This window comes from Panthera uncia, chromosome F2 (genome assembly GCF_023721935.1).
Source record: "Panthera uncia isolate 11264 chromosome F2, Puncia_PCG_1.0, whole genome shotgun sequence".
In the NCBI taxonomy this organism is placed as follows: Eukaryota; Metazoa; Chordata; class Mammalia; order Carnivora; family Felidae; genus Panthera; species Panthera uncia.
The window spans coordinates 17846502-17872403 of record NC_064812.1 but is presented as its reverse complement, the minus strand read 5'-3'; positions in this window follow the sequence as shown (position 1 = coordinate 17872403).

Genomic DNA, 25902 nt, shown 5'->3' with positions numbered 1-25902 from the left:
AAAATAAGATCCTCCACACCCCTACCTCCATTCAATTGCCTCATTCAATTTCATGTTGATACTAAGTGGTTCATACGTATCTCCTAAATAACCCTTTTCTACTCATAATGATTCCCTATCCATCTGGAGGTACTCCCTGAGTATTAGGAGGTCTCTCCTACAACCTTACCTACTTGAGATTATTTGTTCCTGGCCTGACCTTGGGTTCCAACCATGTGCAGCTACAATCACTCCCAGATAACTTACAAAGGTATCTGCCAACTGACACCTTAATTTCTAGCCTAGGATATGGGAACTATCTGACGATCAGTTTAAGGACTTTCTCAGGCTTTTGATGACTTACTGATAAGGCTGTGCCACTATGGGGGTATAACCAAAGCAAAAATCCCCTGGATGAGCTATGATAGAGAACAAGGACTGGGAGATGGTTAGAACCTAACTTCACTTCGCGCTGTGCCACCCTCTGGTTAACTGATCTTGGAAAACAAGATCTTTGAGGTTATTTCCATAATCATCAAGATCCAGAGATTTTTCAAATAAGTGTCCAGTTCTTAGGAGGTACTCAGAAAATTGTACTGGTTGCTACTATTACTCTTAGATAGAGCAGAGAACTTCTGCAGAATATCTGCAGGGATATTTATGCAAAGAATAAAAGGAATTCCAAGAGGACTTCTGACCTAAATATTCCTTCCAAGGATTTCCCTTAGTGCTGGAAATACCTAGGGAACATAATTTGTCATACGTCTCAGCAACTGGCAAATCAATATGTGACTATATGATACTATATGATGGTCCTATGATAACTATAGAAAGCATTCTCAGATGCTTTCTGTATGAAACTGAGATATAAATAACTTTAACAAAACTATAGGCATGAGTTAGGGGACATGAAATTCCTGATACACGCATAAACTATTTGGCTAGTAACATATTCAATATATTCAATATTAAATTTTAAAATATTTAAGTATATTTTAAATATAAAATTTAAAATATAAATTTTTTCCAAAGTCTATTGATCTGGATAATTATCTAACAAGACACCTCCCAATGCCATGAAGAAAGTAGACACAGAGAAGTCTTATTTTCTTTACTTTTTTAATGTTTATTTTATTTTTGAGAGAGAGAGAGGAAAAAGCATGAGTAGGGGAGGGCAGAGAGAGGGAAACAGAGGATCTGAAGCAGATTTGGTATGACAGTGGAGCTCGAACTCATGAACTGCGAGACCATGACCTGAGCTGAAGTTGGGCGCTTAACCAATTGAGCCACTCAGGTGTCCCAGAAAAGTCTGATTTTTCTAAGGGGTAAGTGGGTAGAAAACATGAAACGCAAAGTAGGCATGTTGAGGTGAGTTTCCTCACCTTCCTGGGACAAGATAAGGACATTCTGTTTCTGGGAGGGGGAGGGGGATTCTAATAGTAGGGTTAGGGGGCATATATCAGAATTTGGATGAGGCATTTAAAAATATTAGGCTAGTTTAAATTGTCATTGGTCAATAATCCAGCCAAGTCCACTTTCTCATGACTCATCCCACATTAGTGTCATATAGGTCACTTGGAAAAAAATCAGCTCTGTACTGAAAGTTATTTCCCCAGTATCTGCGATTACACTATCAAATTTCTCCCTTGAGCCAACTCCCTGTGTCACTTGGTTGAATGCATTTTTTAGGCCTCTCTACAGTGAGGAGAGAATGTTTTAATAGATCTTTTTTTTCCCATCTGGGTTGGCCCTAGAAATAAAGCCTATGTTCCTTGGAGTGATGATAAGGCTTAGGTGAGATCTGCTTGCAGCAACAGCAGAGCTTCTTGGAGGACTCCCACTGTGTCATCTTTGCTTACGTCTTCTGCCAAGAAAAGGACTTTCTTCAAGTTCTGGCTTCAATAGCTCTCACATCTTGGAATCGACTATCAAGTCTTATTGATTATTGCTGCACTGCTCAAAGATGTTTTGCATTTGTCTCTAAACTTTGATTTCAGCCCAAGTGTTTGGATGACTCAGAATTTTAGTTTGATGATAATAAATACTTTTTTGCAGTTTGGAAGGGGGGATGCTTGAATTTATATAGGAACATACTTAACCCAAGGCTTCCTTTAAATTTTTTCCCCATACATCTTTGGTAAAATCTTTCAGTACAGAGATTTGGGAAAAACTAAAAAAAAAAACAAAAAACAAAACACAAAAAACCAAACGTGACATCTCTGCATTATTGTCAAGGTAAATTTTCTCCAGTTGTTTCCACTGCTTCATATCATGTTCAAATTAAATGAATTTACAAACTTGCTTTAATAACATTCTTATGCCTGCTTAGTAGGGTTCTTATAATAAAGCATTAAAGAAGAAATTAAACAAGAAAAGAAGAAAAGCGTTACAGAGAATCAAACCTGGGTAAGGTACTTGTTTTAGCACCTTTAAATCATGAAATTGCTTTTGAAGAAAACGAGAAGTTCAGACAGATGGCTCCTTAAAGGATAAGGAAGATTTTAGTGGTATGTACAATAGGAAATAGGCATTCTAGACACAGGAAACTTTATTAACAAAGGTAGGCAAGGTAGGGAAATAATTCAATGCCCTCAGTGATATTGGCTAAAATATCCATTATAATTTATAGACAATAGTAGCAGCATCTGTGAAAATTACTATTTAAGTACTATCATTTACTGACTTCCTGCTATGCATAGTCTTTTATATATTTTAATCTCATCTGACTCTAATTACAACAGCATTTTAGGTAAGTAATATTATGTTTTAATTTGTGAATGAGAAAGCTGAACCTCTCTGAAATTAAGTAACTTGCTAAACTAAGCAGTATAAGTAAAATTTAACTGAGCCAAACATTTCTTATATTTCCACAACACTATGAATTTGGGGACTAAATGTTATCTTCCTATTGGAGAATCATCAGAATCATTCATAATCTGGAGCCCCTCACCCACTGTGTTGAAAGAGATAGGATCTTGAAAGGGTGGGGCTTTTCACAAAGAAAGAGGTTTGGTATACAGTGAACAAGAAAAATGGACCTCTTCCATTAAAACCCACCAAGGAAATAGAAATCCAGATCCAGGAGGCACAGAGAGCCCATAACAAAATCAACCCAAGGAAGGCCACACCAAGACACATAGCAATTAAAATGGCAAAAAGTAGTGGGAATTTTAAAAGCAGCAATAGAAAAGAAAATAGTTACATCCACGGGAAACCCCATAAGGCTATCAGCTGATTTTTCAGCAGAAACTTTGCAGGCCAGAAGGTAGTAGCATGATATACTCAAAGAGCTGAAAAAAATTGCAGTGAAGAATATCCAGCAAGGCTATCTATCATTGAGAATAGAAAGAGAGAAAAAGAGTTTCTCAGACGAACAAAAGTTAAAGGAATTCATCACTACTAGACCAGACTTATAAGGAACATTGAAGGGAACTTTTTGAGTGGAAAGGAAAGATCATAAGCAGGAGTAAGAAAAGTAGGAAGAACAAAAGCAGTAAAATTAAGTGTATCTATAAAATTCAGTGAAGGGATTCACAGAATAAAAGGATGTAAAGTATGACGCTATACACTTAAAACATGGCAGGGAGAAGAATAAAAATTTAGTGGTTTAAGAATGGTTTCTAACTTAAGGGGCCATCAAACTAATATAAACTGCTATATGCATAAGATGTTATATATAAGCTAATTGGTAATGACACATCAAAAACTGGTAATAGATATGCAAAAAATAAACAGAAAGGAATCCAAGTATATCACTAAAGAAAGGCAGTAAACTGTGGGAGAAGAGATCAAGACAAGAAAGGAAGAGAGAAGAAATACTAAAATAACCATAAAAAAGTAACAAATGGCAATAAATACATACTTATTAATAGTTACTTTGAATGTGAATGGACTAAACATTCCAATCAAAAGACATAGAGTGACTGAATGGATAAAAAAGCAAGACCCATATATATGCTGCCTATGAGACACTCATTTCAAACCTAAAGACACATGCAGATTGAAAATGAAGGGATAAAAAAAACATTTATCATGCAAATGGAAGTGAAAAGAAAGTTAGGGTGGCAATACTTACATCAGACAAAATAGACGTTAAAACAAAGACTGTAACAAGAGATGATGAAGGACACTATATAATCATAAGGGGAACAATCTCACAAGAAGATACAACAATTGTAAATATTTATGCTCCCAATATGAAAGCACCCAAATACATAAAGCAGCTATTAACAAACATCAGGGAAGTAGCTGACTGTAATACAATAATAGTAGGGGACTTTAACAACCTACTTATATCAAGGGACAGATCATCCAAACAAAATTAACAAGGAAACAGTAGCTTTGAACGATACATTGGGCCAGATGGATCTAACAGATATATTCAGAACATCTCCTCTCAAAACAGTGGTACACACCATCGTTTCAAGAGCACATGGAATGTTCTCTAGAATTGTTCACATGTTAGGCCATAAAACAAGTCTCAACAAATTAAAAAAGACTGTAGTCATACTGTACATCTTTTCAGATCACAACACCATGAAACTAGAAATCAACTACAAGAAAAAAATCTGGAAAGAACACAAATACATGGAGGTTTATTTAACATAACATTTAACATGTTATTTACATGCTACTAAACAATGAATGGGTGAACCAAGAATCAAAGAGGATATCAAAAGAGACACAGAGACAAATAAAAACAAAAACACAATTGTCCAAAATCTTTGGGTGCAGCAAAAGCTGTTCTAAGAGGGAAGTTTATAGCAATATAGGACTACCTCAAGGAACTAACAAAATCTCAGCTATAACCACCTGACCTTATACCTAAAGGAGCTAGAAAAAGAAGGACAAACAAAACCCAAAACAGTACAAGAAAGGAAATAATAAAAATTAGAGCAGAAATAAATGAAAAAGAAACTAAAAAAACAATAGAACAGATCAATGAAATTATGAGCTGGTTCTTTGAAAAGATCAACAAAATTGATAAACTTTTACCATAGTTATCAAAAACAAACAAACAAAAAGGACTCAAATAAACAAAATCAGAAATGAAATGCAATAACAACCAGTACCACCCAACACCACAGAAGTATAAAGGGTTATAAGAGAATATTATGAACAATTTTATGCCAACAAAATGGACAGCTTAGAAGAAATGGATAAATTCCTAAAAACATGTAACTTCCCAAGATGGAATCAGGAAGAAATAGAAAATTTGAACAGACTAATTATCAGCAATGAAATTGAATCCATAATCAAAAAACTTCCCAACAAACAAAAGTCCAGGACCAGACAGCTTCACAGGTGAATTCTACCAATATTTAAAGCAGATTTAAATTCTTATCAACTATTTCAAAAATATAAGAGGAAGGAAAGCTTCCAAATTTATTCCATGAGACCAATATTAACCTAATATCAAAATCAGATAAACACACTACAAAAAAGAGAACTACAGGCCAATATCTTTGATGACCACATACGCAAAAATCCTCAACAAAATATTAGCAAACTGAGTCCAAGAATACATTCAAAAAAATCATTCACCATGATCAAGTGGGATTTATTCCCCAAAGAGCCAAAGACCTCGAATAACCAAAGGTTTTTTACAGCCTCACAAATAAAGATCAATCTCCCTTCTATGTCACCAATGACTTTCATGATTTTATAGTACAATATGCTTCATACTCTTATTCAAAAAACAAAACTGCTATTTCTTTCTCTAGAACCTGTAGTTTCAGATTTTCTCTTTGAAATTCTCTCAAATACTTTCTGGCATTTATTTCTTTAATCTAATAGGCAGAGTTATACATCTGTATTTTAACACTACTTACATTCTACTAAAATCATGTATTTTTTTCTTCCTCCCCTACTAGAGTATATGCTTCTTAAGGGCAGAAATAGTTGTCTTTTGTATCTTTAACCTCTGACTGAATGACTGTCAGCAAGGTATTTTTAAAGTTTATGTGAAATAAAGATTATGGGTTTTTTTTAAAGTTTGTTTATTCTGAGAAAGAGAGAAAGTGAGTGGGGGAGAAGCAGAGAGAGGGGGAAAGAGAGAGAATCCCAAGCAGGTTCCACACTGTCAGTGTGGCTGAACTTGTGAATGTTGAGATCATGACCTGAGATGATATCAAGAGTTCAGAGGCTTAACTGACTGATCCATCCAGGCAACCCAAGATTAACTTTATAAGCCAATTAAAACAGTATATTTCATTTGTCCATTGTTTCAAAAAAGTGGGAAAATTGTACAATCACGTCGGTTCTATAGAAACAGACCTCACATGATTCTCTTTCCTGCCCTTATCTCTTCATCTAGTACACCCAGTACAATCTCAACTCAGCTTGTATGAAGTCTTCCCTCCTCCAAGAATCGCTCACTGGCTGTCTGAGCCCAGTGATGAGAACACATCTGAAATTCTTCTGTACCTAGTGACTTTGATTTTCATTTTACTGTCAATTTTAAATAACATCCTAGTATCTTCTCACCCTGACTTCTAAATTTAATTCTCCACTATTGTATTGATAGTTTTCCATTTTTCCTTAAGTAGCTATTGGATTTTTTGAGGAAAAGTTGCATAGTCTCATCATTCTTTGTAACTCCCTATTGGGGCTTTCCCACAGCAGGTGCTCAATAAATGCTTCTTGATTATCTATCAGTAAGTGAAACATTCCCAAAGGGGTTGAAACCCAAGATTTAGTGCTTGGTCACTAAGGAGCCATGGTGTTAACTGATGAATTGTGGAGAGACTTCACGCTGAGTAACATGAAGAAAAATATCTTCAACTAAGACAGCAGTTTACCCAACACCCGTACTATGCTAATCAAGCTGTTCTCAATTCCCTTTCTGTGAGCTCCTGAACATATGGAGCTCGTTAAACTGCTGGTGCAGGGCAAGAAGAAACACTGAGCCACTGAGCCGTGCAATAGCCAAAAATCACACAACTCTCAACGCAGGAGCTGACAATGACCCAACTTATCAGGTATGTTTGTATGAGGAACAGCTTACCAGTAATTTTTTCTGCTTGTGGTTGTCAGGGTATCAATATGTGTGCAGAAGTGTTGGAAGATACAGGAGCAATCTAGCACAATAGGAGGCACTGTGATGTTGGAATAAGACATGTGGGTTTAAAATCCTAGTCATATTATTTACTTGCTTTTTGTGGCTTGGGAAAAGTTACTTAAACTGTTTGAGCAGCAACTTCCTTGTCTGGAAAATGGGTATAAGAATATTCAGCTCCTATGATTATTTTTAAAGAGTAGAAAGATATGTCGCACGGCAAGTGTGTTGGTTAGTACATTGGATAGCACATGAAAACATTTGAATTTTTATTGATCATATTGGATGCGGGGGGAAAAAACAGCCAAGAGCATACACATATAAGGAGAGTGGTAATCACTAATAAAAAGCTCCATGGGAGAATTGCTTTTCATGTGGGTGAAGAGCTGCTCCAGCCAAGCTTAGGTCTGGTTAGATGAGAAATGTTATGAATACCTTTTGGAGTTGCTTTTTGATTTTTCTTAAAAACCAGTGCTACCACAATTCTTTATTTTGCTAACTGTAAGGGAAAACTATTGTGGACGAAAGCTAAGAATATGCCTCTCTTTCTGCCTTCTGGGACTTGGGAGTCTCTGCAGCTTTTTCATGCTTCTTGTCAATTCTTATTTCTTGCCACACATCAAAAATGCTTCATTATAACGGGTGAAACAGTAATAATGCAAGAAAGAGCAGAGCTCAATAAGCATATTGTTAGTTGTTAAGATTTCCAGAACATTTAAAAATATTGTATTACATATTTATTAAGTTTATTTATTTATTTTGAGACAGCAAGAGAGAGAGTGTATGCACACACGTGTGCACTAGTTGGGGAGGAGCAGAGAGTGAGAGTGAGAGTGAGAGTGAGAGTGAGAGTGAGAGAGAGAGAGAGAGAGAGAGAATCCGAACAAGTCTCCTCACTGCCAGTGCAGAGCTTGATGCGGGGCTTGAACCCATGAACCATGAGATCACGACCTGAGCCTGAGTTGGATAATCAACTGACTGCATCATCCAAGTGCCCCAATATTTGATATATCTAAACACACCCCAGCCACCCTCTCAAAAGTCTCTTCTAGGAGAGATGCAAAGAGACGTTGTCACTGATGATATAGCCTGGTGTTTTTGCACCCTGATGGATATATTCACAGAACCTTCTCATATTCACTCACTCACTCACTCACTCACTCACTCACCCATGTATTCAACAAACATTTGGTTCCTTCTACGAGCTCATGGATATGAAGATATTGCAGTTGGAGATACCTACAGTTCTTCCGGTCTAAATGAATTTAAAGTTTAGCCTGATTCTCGGTACCTAATAGGAACTTAGCACAAAATTGTTGAATGAATAGATGACTTTGTAAGAACAAATGTCTCCTGGCATAGACCAGTAAATAAATGGATGCTGTCTCACCAGTTTGTGTGAATATGCTGGAGATTTGCCTGGATATCTAGCATGGGTTTTTTTGAAAGATGTAAAACTGAGGGCACCTGGGTGGCTCAGTTGGTTCAGTGTTTGACTCTTGATTTCCACTCAGGTCATGATCTCGCAATTCATGCTGGGCTCTGTGCTGACAGCGTGAGCCTGCTTGGGATTCTCTTCCTCTCTGCCGCTCCCCTGCTCGTGCTCTCTCCCTCTCAAAATAAATAAATAAATGTGACCACAAAGTAAGAAAAAGATATAGAACTGTAATTTGTATTAATTCACTTCTTTTCATCTCATGAAGCCATTATACATTTTTTTCCCCTTAGAGCTGCTATCTCACTTGCTATTTTTTAGTGGATGCAAGTCTTAGAAACAAAAAGCACTTATAAAGCAGGTTATAAAGAAATCCCAAGGTGGATGGTATGTGGTTAATGTGAAGAAGTAACTCAGTTCCTTCCCTGAGCTACTGTGTGACTTTCACCAAGCCCCTCCCCCTCTGTGGGCATTTCATCTGTGATCTGAATGAGGAAATGAGGTTAGGTCAACTCTTAACGCTTTTATCGGCTCTAATATTTTCAGTGACATTGAAGTTCAAAGAATAGGAATATTGGGAAAGGCAGCCTCGTGTTGAGCAAAAAGCCAGGCAAGCATGGTTCAGAGTCTAGCTGTTGTGACAGCTGTGTGACTGGGGGCCAGTTGCTTAGAGAAACCTTAGAACAACACTGTGGTGTAGCGGATGAGAGCCTGGGCTTAGGCAGAGTTCAGACCCCAGTTTTGCCATTGAGTAACCCTGTGAATTGAGACAATTTATTTAACATCTTTTCACTTCCTTTGTCTCAAATTTAAAAATGCACTTAAGCCGCAAGTTTGGTGCAAAGATTAAATAAATGAACTTTGGAAAGCAGAGCAATATTTGAGTGTATATATATATATACGTATATATACGTATATATATATATATGAGCTAGCAGTTATACTATATAAGTATAAATATGTATGTGGATATGATTATTTACATGTACAGTATAATTTCTAAAAATTCTTATTAATATGTCTAGGCTCCACAATTCCTCATGTACAGTTAGGATAACAATGCACATGCTGTCGGTTTATGGTTTTCTGTAGAGTAATCGTGAAGAATGTGTAGGCACTTGTTCATGACCATGGCATCCACTTAACGACAGCTAAGGATATGTTAGACAATAGCCTGGCAACTGTATGGGTCACTATTGTTTCTAGAAAGTGGTGCATTTATAGAAGGCTTTACAGAGATGTGACCAGAACCAGATTGTAGAGGACTGTAAGATTCATAATACCATTCTCACTAGATATTTAGCATATTATTTTTTATCTTTTTAAATTTTTTTAGCATATTATTTTTTTTTAATTTTTTTAATGTTTATTTATTTTTGAGACAGAGAGAGACAGAGCATGACTGGGGGAGGGGCAGACAGAGAGGGAGACACAGAATCTGAAGCAGGCTCCAGGCTCTGAGCTGTCAGCACAGAGCCCGATGCGGGGCTCGAACTCATGGACCGTGAGATCATGACCTGAGCCAAAGTCGGATGCTTAACCGACTGAGCCACCCAGGCGCCCCAGCATATTATTTTTTAAAAGCAAACTGTATGTAGTAGATACCATTCTAGGAAGGACATGAAGAAGACAAAGTAACCACCATTTGTTTAGAATATATCCCAGAAAAAGACTTAGCCAATATAAAAATAAATAGTTTTGTAGCAAACATTTCTATAAGGTAAATGAAGCAATGCTAGGGACTCATCACTGATGGGAGAAGGGATGAAATGCGATTTAGAAAACCGTTAGAGATAACATGTATCGGAACCGAAGATTCTTTTGCTGTTCTTAGCACATTAGTACAAAGATGAATAATACATTTTCTTTGGCTTATATTATTTTATAACCATTTTCCTTTGCTATTTAGCCTGAATCTTAAACGTCTGTGGCCTCTTTCTGCACAAGTTACTTCTCTGCTTCAGGTTCTCTGATAGGTGGATCATCCAAAAGGTAATGAATCGACACTGGATTGAGTCTACACTGTGTCAGACAAGGGAGGCATTTGGCAATTTCTATTTGAATCAACAGTTTATTTTAGGTTTATATAGGCAGCACCATGGACGCTCGAAACACTTTTGGTTTTAAACTTCTGGCCAGAATTTGGAAGTCTCAGGTATGGTGCTTAATTCAGGACTTTGGGTAGGTGTGGTTGTAATCCATCCATCTTTTCTTCCATCTGTCTTTGACCACGTGAGCACTGACACAAGAAATTCTTGTGAATCTTGGGAAGGGAAATTAAACAGCTGGGAAATGAGGCCAGAAGGTTAGCCTTGATGCTGGGCCTATCCCCTTTCTCGTCAAGAAACTTCAGATGGGGTGCATGTGAACACGTGAAGACACAGTATCAAAGTATAAGCGATGTGCAGGAAACCAAGGGACATTCAAGCCAAAACAACTACAGAACATCTGGTACCACTTTTGCATTTTACTTTAATTCTTTATCATTGGGGGTTATGGGAAGAAGAAAATAGATCTATTTAGAAGTCCTTCCCGTGGTGGGGATATGGAGAGAGGAACAGCACTACTTTTTATGGAGGAATGAACAAGAACTCATTTCCCTGGGAATTTCTATGTGCTAGACCTCACACACTCTGACAAGCTTTATCCCAAAATAAAACCGAACAATGGTGCTACTTAAATTCAACCAACAGCTCTCCATGTACAAAGATCATACCTGTTCATCAGTGTAACCCTAACCAATTTGGTTTTTAGGGATATAGTAGTTCCAACGCATGAGTTCTGGATCAGAATCGGTGCCTTCAAATCCTCACTTTGCAACTTTTCTTGACATGGATTTTGAGGAATGTCTTTCTCTATATGCCACATTGTTTCCATTTGTAAAATAAGAATGAGGATATAGCATTGACTGCCTGTGAGGATTAAGTAAGTACTATCATAAGTAAAAAGCACTGAAGGTAGGCCAGTGGCTGGCACATAGCAAGGATTCAGTAAACGCCACCTAGTATTATTGCTCTAATATTACAGTCTGGGAGGTGATTTTGGAAGATCAAGAATCTTATCCATGAGCATACAGATAGCAAGTGGCAGGATTTGACATTGGATCCTGATTCATTCTCCTATTTTTAAAATACACGTTGCATTTAACAGCCTATGATTAACATGGAGGAGAAAGATGAAAGGCATATTGCCTGCTCTTAAGACAATTTCCTGGTCTCTTCTTTCTTGAAGCAGAAGAGAACCCATGTCCTAAGATGCTATGGAAGAAAGAGTATTGGCCTCTATCTCACCTAGCACTTATTAGCCTTTACCCAAGAAATTCAGAAAGTATTCACTCAATATGTTCAAAAGTATTTAAAGACTTTCACCAGAGCTTCCAAAAGGTTACACTGAGCAATGACTAAAATAGCATTAGTTGGTAGGTTTTAATTTGGGGAAATAGCAAATTCCAAAATACCCCATTGTATTGGGATAAGTAAATAATAGAATCATAGGTATTTTTACAAACTGAAGGTCGCTTGGCTACATGAAAGGAAAATAGTAACAGGGAGAGGGGCTAGTTTGGAATGGAGGAACAGTTGCAAGAACAAAGAAAAGGAGGTAAACAGAAATTTTCTCTTTATATAAGTCCGACTACATCACTCTCTCCCCAACACAATTAGGTGATTTCCATTGCCTAAAGGGTAAAATCCAAGATGCTTAAAAGGGACTGAAAGGCCTTCCAGGAAGTGAGCTTGCCTACCTCATTCCTATCTGTCTCCCACTCTTTCCTCTCAATGCTTGAGACACGCTCAACTGCTCAGCCCCACACTCTGATTCCACACGAGTCATTGTTCATCCGTTTCCACCACTTGCTATTCCTTTGAAATCGGTTTTTCTCCAGGCTGAGTTCTACTCATTCTTTAAATCTTAACTCAGGCTCATCCCTTCCAGGAAGACTTGGCCGATGGGGTTAGAAGTTCGTTCTCACCCACATGGCAGCTTCATCCCTGCTCTTATTTCATCATCCAAACGCAACCCTCTGTTTCTCTTTTCCCACACCACCTCTTCATTTGGGTTTTTAGACTCTTTCCTGGCAATTTGTCCTAACTTCCCCTTTTGTGGTAATGATCGGAGACTGTGTCTCTCTTGTTGTAAACAGCAGATCTCCGTGGCAGTGAGCAGAGCCAGGATCTACATTTCCTCACACATGTAGAAACTAATAGAGTGTCCCCTCGTCTCTCCTTATTGCCCCGAACCCCTTACCTGAACACAAGCATTTATCTTGGAAGATGAGATTTAGAAGGCAAGAAACTGCTTCCTTTTTTAAATCATTCAAAATGATGTTCTTTTGTCTTTATTATTATCAGGAAATTTCCAAAAGTCCCCGAAACATGAAGGTGCCGCATACTGAACTAAGCAGGCATCTCACTGTCCTGATTTTGGCTCAGTTTGTCTACATGCAAACTTTCTAGGGATTCACCATTGAGTTTATTTTCCATAGACAATTCTCCCGTGGGTTAGAAACACACTGATTGCCAATTAATATCCTTAGACTTGGAACAAGAGGTCAATTTTGGGACTCACAGAAATCATAGACTTATTGAGTTTTACATTTGTAAAGTGATGGAGTTGCAAAAGCTTAGAATTTTCCACTTCCAGCCAAATGTAAATTCTCTGTGAGCAACAATGACATCACCTCATTCTCCCTCCTTCTCTTCCTTTCTCCTCCTCTTCCACATACTTCACCTTTTCCTCTTCCTTTGCTTCTCCTTCTCTCCCCCCTCCTCCTCCTCCTCCTCCTCCTCCTCCTCCTCCTCCTCCTCCTCTTCCCTTCTCTTGCTCCTTTTTACATCTCATATTGCCTCTGTGGGTGCCCAAAGGTTTTAGAGATAAAGGATTTTGCCATTCCTTTATCCTTAGGACAGCTTTCATGTACGTGTACTCAAATAACATTCTCATTTCTATGGATTTATTTTCACATAAGAAAGAGGTTTACCTGACCATCTTCTATTCATTGTTAAAAATTCAGGGGCACCTGGGTGGCTCAGTTGGTTAAGTGTCCATATCTTGATTTTGGCTCAGGTCATGATCTCACAGTTCATGAGTTTGAGCCCTTTGTCAGGCTCTGCACTGGCAGTAGAGAGCTTGCTTGGGATTCTCTCTCTCTCTCTCTCTCTCTCTCTCTCTCTCTCTCTCTCTCCCCCTCTCTCTCTCTGCCTCTCTCCTGCTCATGCTCAATCTCTGTCTCTCTCAAAATAAAATAAACAAAAAAAAATTCAACTCATATTTCAGCTACACCAGAAAGCCATTTCTGAAGCCACACTTCAATGAAGTACCCTCATCCATGTTCTTTACAGCGGCATGTGGTGTGGTGATGAAAAGCACAGCTTCCAAATTCCACCTACATGGGTTCGAATCATGGACTTTTCCCTTTGGTCAAGATATTTAACTTCTCTGGCCTTAGTTTGCTTATCTAAAAAAATAACAGATGAATGATGATAATAATAGTGTAACAGTTCCCTCTTAGGAGATGTATAAATTCAACATGCTTAACAGATATAAATATAATCTTTTATTACATATATCATACTGATGTTTTATAGTAAGTTATGTATTTGTATCAATTTCTTAAATTAGAGCTTCTAGGACAGTGCTAGCCAACTGAAATGTAATGTAAGCCAAAAATTTGAGTCATATATATTAATTTTTTAGTAGCCGCTTTTAAAAAAGTAAAATAAAGAGGTAAATTAATTTAACAATATATTGAAACACAATACACCCAGAATATTATTTCAAAAAGTAATCAAAATAAGCAATTAACATTTAATGTATTCTTTATTCTAGAAATCTGGTGTGTACATTGTACCTTTGGCACATTACAATATGGACCCATCACATTTCAAATGCTAAGTTTTCACATGTGCCTAGTGGCTACTGTATTATGCACATGGTATCTACACATGTGTGCACATGTATGTTTACCCAGGTCTAAAGGACAGGGACCACGCCACTCCATTTCTTTGTACTGCCAGTACAGAAAAAGAGGTCTTGTGGTAGAGAAGTACTTAAATACATATTTTTAATGATATGCTAACAAAACTTGAGAATAGAATTTCATAAATATTAAGGATATGGATATATTTAAATAAGGAAACACAGTGATTTGTGATCAACATATTGATTTATGGTTTCCATAAACGTAGAAATAAGAAACATTCTGGTGCATGTATAGTATTTTCCAGTAGAGGGCAGAGATCTAACCTGTAACTAGACAGTGACTGTTTAATGGTATAAGATAGCTTTTTCAGAGTGGTTTATTCATACCTAAACTTTAGAAAGAAAAAAACAGTGTGGTTTCTCACAAGCAAATGATTTCATGGCACTGACTGCCCAGACAACTTAGCCAATGGGTGTACAGGGGAGGGATAGAGCTGTATTTCTTTCTCTTTCTGGTTTAAGCTGTCTTAATAAATATCTAATTATTTAATAGATGGACTACTATACGTAGGGTTCACAAACTCCAATAGGATAAAAGTTCACACAGGAAGTTGGTAAGTCTGCCCACATCCTTTCACTTAGAGATAATTTAAGAGACCATTTCATGTGTTGTTCTCTAAATTCCATAAATATTTTGACATAAACCTCCTTGTCAGTGCCTCGGTATTGGCAAAGGATTTCTCAATTTCCACTGCTTTCTCCTATTTTCTTCTCTCTCTTATTGTTCTTTGGCATTCCTTATAAAAGCACACAGAGGAAAATGAAAAATATATGGTATTCATATTTTATTTTATTTTGTTTTTAAATATTTTATTTATTTTTGAGGGACAGTGCAAGTTGGGAAAGGGAAGAGAGAGGGAGACTGGGGGTCCGAAGCGGCTCTGCGCGGACAGCAGCAAGCATCAGAGCCTGATGCGGGGTTCGAACTAACGAACCTTGAGATCATGACCTGAACCAAAGTTGGATGTTCAACCTACTGAGCTACCCAGGCGCCCCTATGGGATCCATATTTTAAAGTTCCAAGACTTTTCTGGAACAAGCAGGCCAGACCTTATGCATTTACATGAGTGTTGTTTCCCAAATTAGTCCTTCTAGAAAGCATTTTACATATTTTCACAGTATTGTTGTGATAAAGATATTTTTGTGACTTCTAACGGCATTGATTTCAGTCAGATTTTAAGCAACTCCAAAATACCAGTAATTTCATTCGTACGCCTTATTTTCTTTTCAAAACACTGCATTACTTTGTTAATAACACATATGCATTCACGACACGAAAGTGTGGATAACTTTTGCCTGTTTTCAAAGTAATATTCACCTACAAAGAAAATTATTTTTCAAAGTTTTTAAAGGAAGTTCCTAAAAGACGTTGAGCAATCACAGCATTATTAGAATAAACCTTCAGTCTCCCAAAGGAACTATTCTGAATATGATCTCTTGCTTATGGTTCATGTGTCACCATACAAAATTTAGACTCACCTCCAAGTAACTTCAAGGTACAAGATACTCTGCAGATAATCTTCTTATTTGCAACTCGATACTGTCTTCTGACAAAACCTGTGAAAAGTATATGACACAGAGAATGGAACCATAATATTTCATATACTGTTACCACATAATTTCTACACTGCTCATAACAGCAGAACTTGCTAGACTGTGAGGTCTTACATCAAGACTGAGTTCACCTCAATCTACCTGCAAATCCTTTCCTGCCTAACTCTGTGAAGATGGTCTATGTGTACCTCTACCCACTCTCTTTCCACCCAAGCTAGAGCTTATTTTTTGTATATTTCTTGTTCAGTTCAGTTCAAAATCCATTGCCTGAGCGCTCACTCTGCCAACTGGGACTCCAAACATGAATGGGATACTGTCCTGGAGCTCATGGAGCTTGAAGTTAGTTAAGGAGCTAGACACTTAAAGGGTTCATTTTAATTTCTCATAGGATTATGGTGGTGGGAGGCAGTGGTTTTTGTGAGAGGAGGTTATTTACTCACCAAATACTGAGTATACATGTACTATGGGGCAAGTACTGATAACATGGGATGTCTGGATGGAGTTTAGCTCCTAGTTAAGGCTTACAGAGAAGTGGGACATGTAACAGATCTTAGTCACCAAGGAGAAAAGAACTCATATGATTCCCCAGAGTTTTCTCAGTTTGGATTGATGTACATTTTACAAAAAGCCTTGTGTCTCTGAAAATTGCTGTTTCTCTTGGTCCAAAGTTCTTGTGAACAGTTTAAACTGCCAAGTAATTCCATATTGTATTCATTGGATACTGACCTCTTTTGCTCTGCCTGTTCTTTTCCCCCTCATCCTGCTGCACATGGTTCTATTTTCCTCATTTACATACCTGAATCCTACGCTCATCTAGTGCACAAAGATTCTTACAAGTGAGCTTTGACTTTTGTGGACCTTTGACCTTTATAGACTACATGCGTCAGAATACAAATGGCATTCTGTGTGTGGGGAAGGAATATTAAAATTGTTTTCTGGCTGTTTGGCTATGAGTGTATCCCTCACAACCCAGAGATACAAATGGTCCTGTCTATATATGATTTTGCTTTCAAGAAGCACAATTTACATGGGGTGCCTGGGTGGCTCAGTTGGTTGAGCATCTGATTCTTGATTTCAGCTCAGCTCATGACCCCAGGGTCGTAGGATTGAGCCCCATGTCGGGCTCTGCTCTGAGCACGGAACCTGCTTAAGATGCTCTCTCTCTTCTCCCTCCGCCCCTCTACCCTGCTTACACGCACTTTCTCTCTCTCTCTCTCTCAAATAAAAAAACGCACAATTTATAAGCTAAAACCAAAAAAGGGCAAAAGAAATTCCAAGCACTACTTGTGTTCCTTGTGAGAAATTAAAACATATCTAATCCACAACCTCAGCAATGTTTCTCACATCTTATTTTGTTTTCTATCCACGTTGTCACCCACAACACTTAAGAGACTCTCATTTATGACCCTCCTCACAAAAACTACAGTCAATATTTCTTTTCTAGTAAAAGCAACTTTTATTCTATCTCCAACTCTGGCTGTTCTCCCCTTCCCCCTACATATCATATAGATTGACATAACCTTCCATCCACTGTTTTGCTCATTTTTCAGCCTTGTTTGCTTTTACTCTGACTGCACGCATCATAAAAGAGTAACAGCTTGACTAACCAAGATTGAATCTTCTGGGTTAACAAGAGGGTTTGTGGGTTAGCAATAAGAGAGCTCTCTTTTGAGGGCTAGAGTAGTCAAAAAGTTTGCATATACTCCCATATTATTAATGTTCTTTCTTTATATGTGCATATTTATAGCTCTTACACACAATGAGATGAAACATTTTCTTAATCCAAAGTAAACTGAATCTAAGTTCTTCAAGCAAGCCATTGATTTCATGGTGGTTTTATATTAATAAACTCAGTGTAACTAGGTCTTATACTTTATTTACAGCTCCTATTGCCATAAATTGATGTCCAAAGGCTTAGAATCTTGTTTTTATTAAAATTAAAATCTGATGCTCTAGGAATGGGAGTTGTTAGATGTGGCTTTGCCCCCAACAATGCTTTCCAAATAATCTGTTGCAAATGTTGAAATAGGGTACCAGGGAGTAGTGTTCTGTAAGAATTTGGGCAATACAGATCTGTGTCTTGAATAACAAATCAGGACAATGACATGTACCGCTGGCTCCTATAGTCTTTAAGCTTCCTGATCTTCAGAAAAGGCTCTGGCTGTGTTTCAAATTGGAAAGAGCCAGAAGGAAGAAAAACAAGTCTCTTGTTGACTTGAACTTTGGTTTGTTTTCTAGGAAATGTGTTGTGTTATTTCACATTTTGCTTCATTTTCTCCCCTAATTTCCAAAACAACTATACTATAGTTTAAACCATAATTTGATGATGCTCTTGTGTTTTTTCTTTTTATTTGTATTACCTTTGTGACCCTTAATGGCTTCTAAGATACAGAGAAAGAACTTCATCTCATGCTTGTCAAGTAGAGTTCCTAGATATACAGTGACTCCTCAGAAGATATACAAAGATGGAAAATTCTGAGGGAAGTAAACTAGAATGAATTGAGGGCTTCCCATGTTCCAGGTATTGTGGTTGTTATTTTGATGCATTATTCTTCACTGGAACCTCACAACAATGCACTGAAATCATTTTATTCTTATTTTTTTAATGAAGCTCTTGATATTCAGAGACTATTTTTATTAGTCTGATATTATACCCCTAGTAAGTAGCACATTTGAGACTTTTGCATTTTTTCCTGCTTTACTTTTAATTTCATAAAATACTTTGCCTGTCTTCATGTATTTATTCATGAAAAAATATATTTATTTTAAAATGTTGGAGCAAATAAAATAAAATAAAATAAAATGTTGGAGTCAGTTGAGTACAGATAGGAACAAATTTTTACAATTACTGCCCTCAGACCTGTTGTGTGAGTTTTCTGCTCCCTGCCTCTGATAGTCATCTGCCTCAGGTAGTCACAGCTAGTCAATCTCATCTTCAGTTTCCAATGAAACTCTGAGTTTCAAAATTTCTCCATCTCCCAAGTCAGACTGACCTTCAACTTCCACAGTTGAACAGTGGGAAAAGGGAATATGGTCTGTGCTTCATCTCCCACCCATCCACTTGCTTGCTCTTCCTGTCCTCCTTCAACCCCAGGGATGCTTCTGGATTCTCCAGGTTTAGGAAAGTAAAAATGGATGGAAGGATTGTACTGGTTTTGTTCTCCCTTAACTATTCAATGTCTTCTGTGTGCCAGATGCCAAAGATTCAGATGGCAGTGAAGACTGCAAAACGGGATAGTTTGTTAGATTCCTTTATTATAAAGAAGGACCTAGTTACTATGACCTTTTATTTAGAAAAGTCTGGAGAATAAATGTGAAATGACCCAGTTGAGAAATGGATTACAGTAGTAAGAAGGGAAAGTAATAAAGGAGGATTTCAATGGAGAAGACATTCAGAGAATTAGAATTGGTGAAAACACTCAAGTGAACTGAAAAAAAAAAAGATTTATGAAATCCATGTAAGCATACTGATACAAATAAAATGGAGAAGACATGTGAAGTCAATTCTGGGTTGACAAAAGAGATAAAGGAGATACAGACTGAAAGACCATCTGTCTTTCATTTCCCAAGTACATGTTCATTGAAATTCTCATTCACAACATATGACGATTTGATGCAGGATTCTGTAATTGCTCAGACTCTATAAAGAGTTTTGGAATCAAGAAATAATAGGCAAACTCACAATGGGGCTTGTGTGTTGAAGGGTAAGGAAGGAATATAAAGAAAAATAATGAATATGTGCTTTCATTTAGAAAAAATACATAGTAAGGTTTACAAACCTATGGAAATTTAGTTTCTGAAGAGAGCTTCCCAATTTCCCATCACACTGAAGTTTAGGTAACTTGTCCTTTGAGAGCATCAGCATGTCAATTGCTTATTGTGTTGTGGCTTATTGTGTGGTCTACTTGCCTCTTGGAATCAGACCTGAAAACTTTTATCTCTGATCATATTTATTCAAAAATTTTTCTTGAGTGGCTTTAGGTTTCACTGTAAGTGTTCACATAAGGAATGTAAGTGGTATTTTTCTAGTGATTTTAAAGAACATCATGAAAAATTAAATTTCTAAAAAACTGTTTATAACAGAGTATCTGTTTAGGTACAGAGTCTGTGGCAGCAGAAAGGCTCACAAACTACAGTGTGAATATATTGCACTAATCTTGTTTTTTAAATTATTCAGATTTAAATATATCATAATTTTTAGATATCAATCCTCAGCCTTTGTCCTTTAAGTTTCAATGATAATAATAATAACAATAACAATCAGAATCAGAATCCATTGACTTTTTTCTCCAGTAGTTCAAAGGACATTAGTTGCCTTAAACATGAAATGCTCATTTACAGACATCCTCTCTCTCTCTCTCTCTTTTTCTTTCTCTCTCACACCCACCCCCCAACACACACACACACACACACACACACACACACACACACACACTCACACACACTCGCATAACACACTACTGTTCACATCTCTGTAACTGCTATGTAGGGACTGTCTTATCCCACAATATAATAATCTTTAGGACACTTTCTAAATAAGAAAGTCTTTCCAGATGCGTATATTTGAAAACAATTATACATTCTCAACACCTGGCCAGGGACAGAATTAAGTCACGATATGAGGCAGTAGGGGGTGTGTTGGTCCCGTTAAGGGAGGAAGGGGACTGTATACCAAAAGAGTTGCAGAATGTAGCCAGTATGCACCAGCAGGAGTTGGGAGAGGACAACAGGAGTAGATTCTGAGGATGTTTAATCAGGGCTGGAATGTAAGATTGAGTAAGAGAGATTTTATCAATTTGAGAACACTCTCCTGATACGCAGAATTTAACATCTTGGCAAAAATATCAGGAGATGATTCCTGATGACTCCTAGAAGAATGGAGAGAACTATATTCAGAATTGCTGTCGCAGATGATGGAAGATGGTATCGATATTCTCAAAGATGTGGACATGCCAAAGTGGATTTTCCATGTAAGGCTGGAGAACTCACCAGAGGACTATGTCCCATGGGAAGACAAAGAGGATACACCATTTACCAAAATAATAAAAAATAAGAAACTGCTGAGTGGGGCACCAAAATAATTTAGAAGTTCAATGGTAGCCCTGGATTGATAATAGGTGATGCTGTTTTAGAACTGGGTTCTGTAATGCAGGGCAGTTGATAGACCCCAAAACGACAGAGGCCAGATGGTTTTGCTTATCTGTCAGAAGCCACGTAGATAATATCATATGGATAGCAGGGATGTCTGACCATGAAGAGCTATAAAAATAGTTTATCGAATTTGGCATCTCCACCATAGATTGGTGGTCAACAAGATTACTACTTAATATGTACAGTCATAAGAAAACAGAGAGGGATGATCAGAATAAGGGCAATGGCGCTAATAAAAACCCAGGCCTTTTGCCCAGTTTTTGGAACTGAGCCTGTTTTTGGACTCAAAACCAAAATTTGATCGAAAGAGAAATAGGATCTATTACTACAGCAGGATTTGGCAAACTCAAGTCTTGATGTAATCCTCATTCCGTTCTTTGGGAGTAGCTCTGATGTTCAGTGTTCTCCCTGGCCCTTGGTTATGCCCTCAGGGAGATTCTTACCAGCCCATTATCCCCCATGATGACATCTGAAGAAGGTGTGGGGATCACGTCCTAATTGAGGGGTATACCACTTCCAAAGTTCATTTCTAATCGGAACAAGTGTGGAGTCTGAAAGTTGATTTAAGGCTTTAAAACATTTTTATCTTTATCCTAAGCTCTTTTTCAGTGGCAGTACAATTTGAAAGTTTATAATAAGTTTCCATTTGTTTATAGACAAATTCATGTGCTAATAACCACACTCATGTTATTGTTATTTTAGATTTATTATTTTATTTGTTCTCGAATCTGCTGTCTTTTCTTCCTTCTCCTTATGATTCTTTTTCAAATGTAATGACGGCTATTTTGAAGTTCCTTGGAATAACATACTTCGGTAGAAAAGCCACATGTCTAAGCTTTTCTTTGTTTCCAGTTTGAATGTTAATGAGAACTTTTGTTCTAAATCCTTTATAGACCTGTATCTGGTCACTTGGTGAGGTAGATAGAAAAATGTTCCCTCCTCCCCAAAGATGCCTATGTTCCAAAACCTACCAATATGTTATGTGACATAGCAAAAGGGACTTTGAAAGTGTGATTACATTAAGGACTTGAGATGGAGAGATTGTCCTGGATTATCCAGATGGGCCCAATGAAATCAAGGGGTCCTTATAGGAGGAGGCATCAGAATCAGGGTCAGAGAAGGTTTGCCATCAGAAGCAGAAGTCAGAGTGATATGAGGACAGGAGTCAAGGGATATGGGCAGCACCTAAATGCTAGAAAATTCGGGGTCTTTTACCCCATTCTTACTTCTTAAACACTTCAGTCTGGAAATGACATATGACATTTCCATTTCCATTCAATAGGTGATACTAGTCCCATGCCATCCAGAGATCTAAGAACAGACTGAGAATTGCAGAACTGTGGCCAGAAAGAAGAGTGAATAGATTTTACTGAACATATAGAAGTTCCCATCACAGTCAGGCAAGGTCTTCTTGCGGAAGTGGTTTTCACCCTGCAATCTGAGTAGGAAACAACCAGATAAATAGGAAAGGGGCTGCTTGATTTTGAAGCACTTAATAAATGTAAATTCAATAAATGCATGGATGGAAGAGAAGACACTGGGCAGAAATGAGTGTAGCAGTTTGAGACACAGAAGATCCTCGTGGGTGAAATTAAGTGAATAAGGTAAAAAGTATTTGATGGTGAGGATTTAAAAAAGTCAGGGGCCAAATCATACCTGATTTTGTAGATGCTGTTAATTTTAAGTTAGTTTATGTGTGATGAGATTCACTGAAGGATATTAAGAGTGGGGGCGGTACCAATGGTTTGCATGATTGGAAGCTGCTTACAGTACAGTGTGAAACAATGAATGGACAGAGGTATAGTGAATACAAGACACATTTGAGATTGTCATAGTAGTTTTGGTAGGAGAAGAGGCAATGACATTTTGATTTAAAGAAACCAAAGTGAAATTTGTGATACATTTTGGAATTGATTTCTCTCCTTGGAGTCATTCTCTCTTCCAGTTTGAAATCATATACACACACATGCACACACACACAGACACAGACACACCACAGAACTTTCTTTCTTTTCATCACTATCACTGATAAAATATTACTTAATATTTTTATTCCAAAGGAACACCTGCTGGTGGAAACATAAACGTGGAAAATGTACATTAAATTTAAACTCAGAAGGGTAAAGGGACTGCAAGGAGACTGGGCACCTATTTGAGCTGACTGAATTACAATGTGTTGAGAAGAATTCCACGCCAAATCTGAGTCACAAAGACTGCCATGACTGACCCTCTCTGTTGACTATGGGCACAGAGAAAAAGAAAGGAGAGGTGACCTATGTGCCATATATTCATGTTAATATACTAGGTATGAGGCAAAAGTCCTATTTCCACTCTACCTCCATTTTTAGATTGGGGAAGGCGGAAAAGGCACAAAAAGAGAAAGAACATGCCAAGAGGGGCCACTCAGGCCCTTGCAGCAGATGTTCGACAACAGGGAATTATAAAGGAAACATTAGCATAAGAGGGATACAATATATGTCTCGTGATTGCAAAACCATACTGAATTCCCTGTTCGTTTAAGTCATGTTTCACATCTGGTCCATATGTGTAATTGGAAATCTCAGAATTGCGTTTTCATGAAGGAAGATAAAGATGCCAAATGCTTTACAGAGAGGATTTATTTGTTTGTGAGTAATACACATGGAAATGTGACAAAGGGAAAGCTATGCCTGGAGCTGGGATTTAGCACTGCTAAGTGAGAGAAACACTTCCTTTGTAAGGAGGTATATGAGCAATTGAAAACTTTGACTCAATTTAGCATAAATTAATAAATGAAGACTGAAACAAAGCATAGATGACATAAAGTCAATCTAGACTCTTCTAGGAACCTTTATTAAGACCACACACACACACACACACACACACACATAACATGAGAGACAGTAAAGATTGAAAATCTAAATTACTAAAAGCACATTGCTCAAATTCAGGAGACAAATGCCTCCTTAACTCAAGGCAGAACTTAATTGAATCTACATGATGCCCAAGCATCCCGATAGCCAGATAATTAGAGATAAGGCTAGAGTAACTTGATGAATGGTGGAATTTGTGACTTGTCATTTGGATATTCTGACCCAATAATGAACAAACATTTTATTGCAGATGATAGTAATTTGGCTTCAACATGTTATGTAAAAAACATCAAAAAGATTACTTTTGTATACAACAAATATATCCTTTTGCAGCCTAGCTTTCATCCTTACGATTGTCAACAGTTCTGACATTTTCCACTATGAACATTTTGTTATCTTCATTGTTTCCTTGCCTTGAACAGGCAGGTGAAGCAAAACCATACTCTTATTCACTGGCCATAGGGTGTTCCTTGTGAGGGTCCCAGAAGAGGCAGGGGCTCTTATAATGTGCTTCCCCCCCAACCAAATATCTATGGCTCTGGCCAAACTGTTTGTTTTCACAGAGCCTCAGTTTTCTTCTCTTACTCATTAAAGGCATTAGAATTAAGAACTACAACAGGAATATTTTGACTGCAAATAAGAGAAACTGAAGTAATAGAAAACTAAGCAAATACGCGTTTATTTTTCTTACATAATAAGTAGTCTGGAGATTAGCGGTCCAACACACGGCTAGTGGTTCCATGACACTCTCCTAGACTAAGATTTGTGCTCCACTACTCCTAGCTGTTTGCTTTCACGTCATGGTCGTAATGGCAGCATTAGTTCCAAACGTTGTGTGTACCCTCAAGGTGGCAACAGGAATGACAAATGGTGTTGCCTTCTGTGGAGGCTCCTTACATTAGGAATACATAACTTTAAAAAAGAAAACCTTATCAGGGACTTTGTCTCACTTGTATCTAACCAAACACACGTCACATGATCACCTCTAGCTGAAAAAGGGAATGTAAAAGCAAATACAGATGTGGGTACATTTTCATTCCCAACCCAGAGTTTCCTACTAGCAAGGGGAAAACGGGGAGTGACTAGTTCAGAGGTATCTGTTTGTCTTGTAGGGATTCCTGAAGCCCCTTTCAGATTCAAAACTCTGTGATGGAGAAAGTTAGGATAGATAAGGTTCCATGGAATTGCCAAGCTGCTGTTGGAGATCTTTGTCCAGTTCCTATGACTGTTTGGAGGGTTGCCTGTAACTGAGAAGAACCCTTTGGATCTTCCCATTTATGATTACAAAATCTAACTTCCACCAAAAAAAAATATATTACGTGATTAAAAGAAGTAATTTATAACGAGAAGTACCAGGATGACTTCTAAGTTTTTTGGAAAGATTATCATATTACTTCTAGGATTCATGGGCTTTGTGAGAAAATTCCTGCACAACTTTCAATTAAATTAAGAGTCATCAAGATGTTGCCTTTTTAATATGGTAGCCAGATGTATCATTTTGGTCTGATTTTACTCATTCTTTTCCTGCCTTTCTGAAAATGGATATAAATCTGGGTTTTTATTTCACCAAATTCCCTCAGTCTTCTCTGTGTGTTGTGTGTGTGTATGTGTGTGTCTGATGGCCAAAAATAAAACTCCTTTGCCATAGAATTCTGAAAGATGAGTCCACAGAAACAAAACTTAGCTAGAGATTTGGAAGGGTTCCCATATCTTACCAGCTATTCTCTTTTGCTGAATTAATAGAATGAAAGAAGCTCACATTGATACAGAGAATGTTAGGGCATTCATCCATTCACTCAACAAATATTTATAGAACATTTACTATATGCTATATGACAGGCACTATTCTAGTCTGAGGAGGTAATAGCAATGAACAACGTGGAACAAATTCTTGC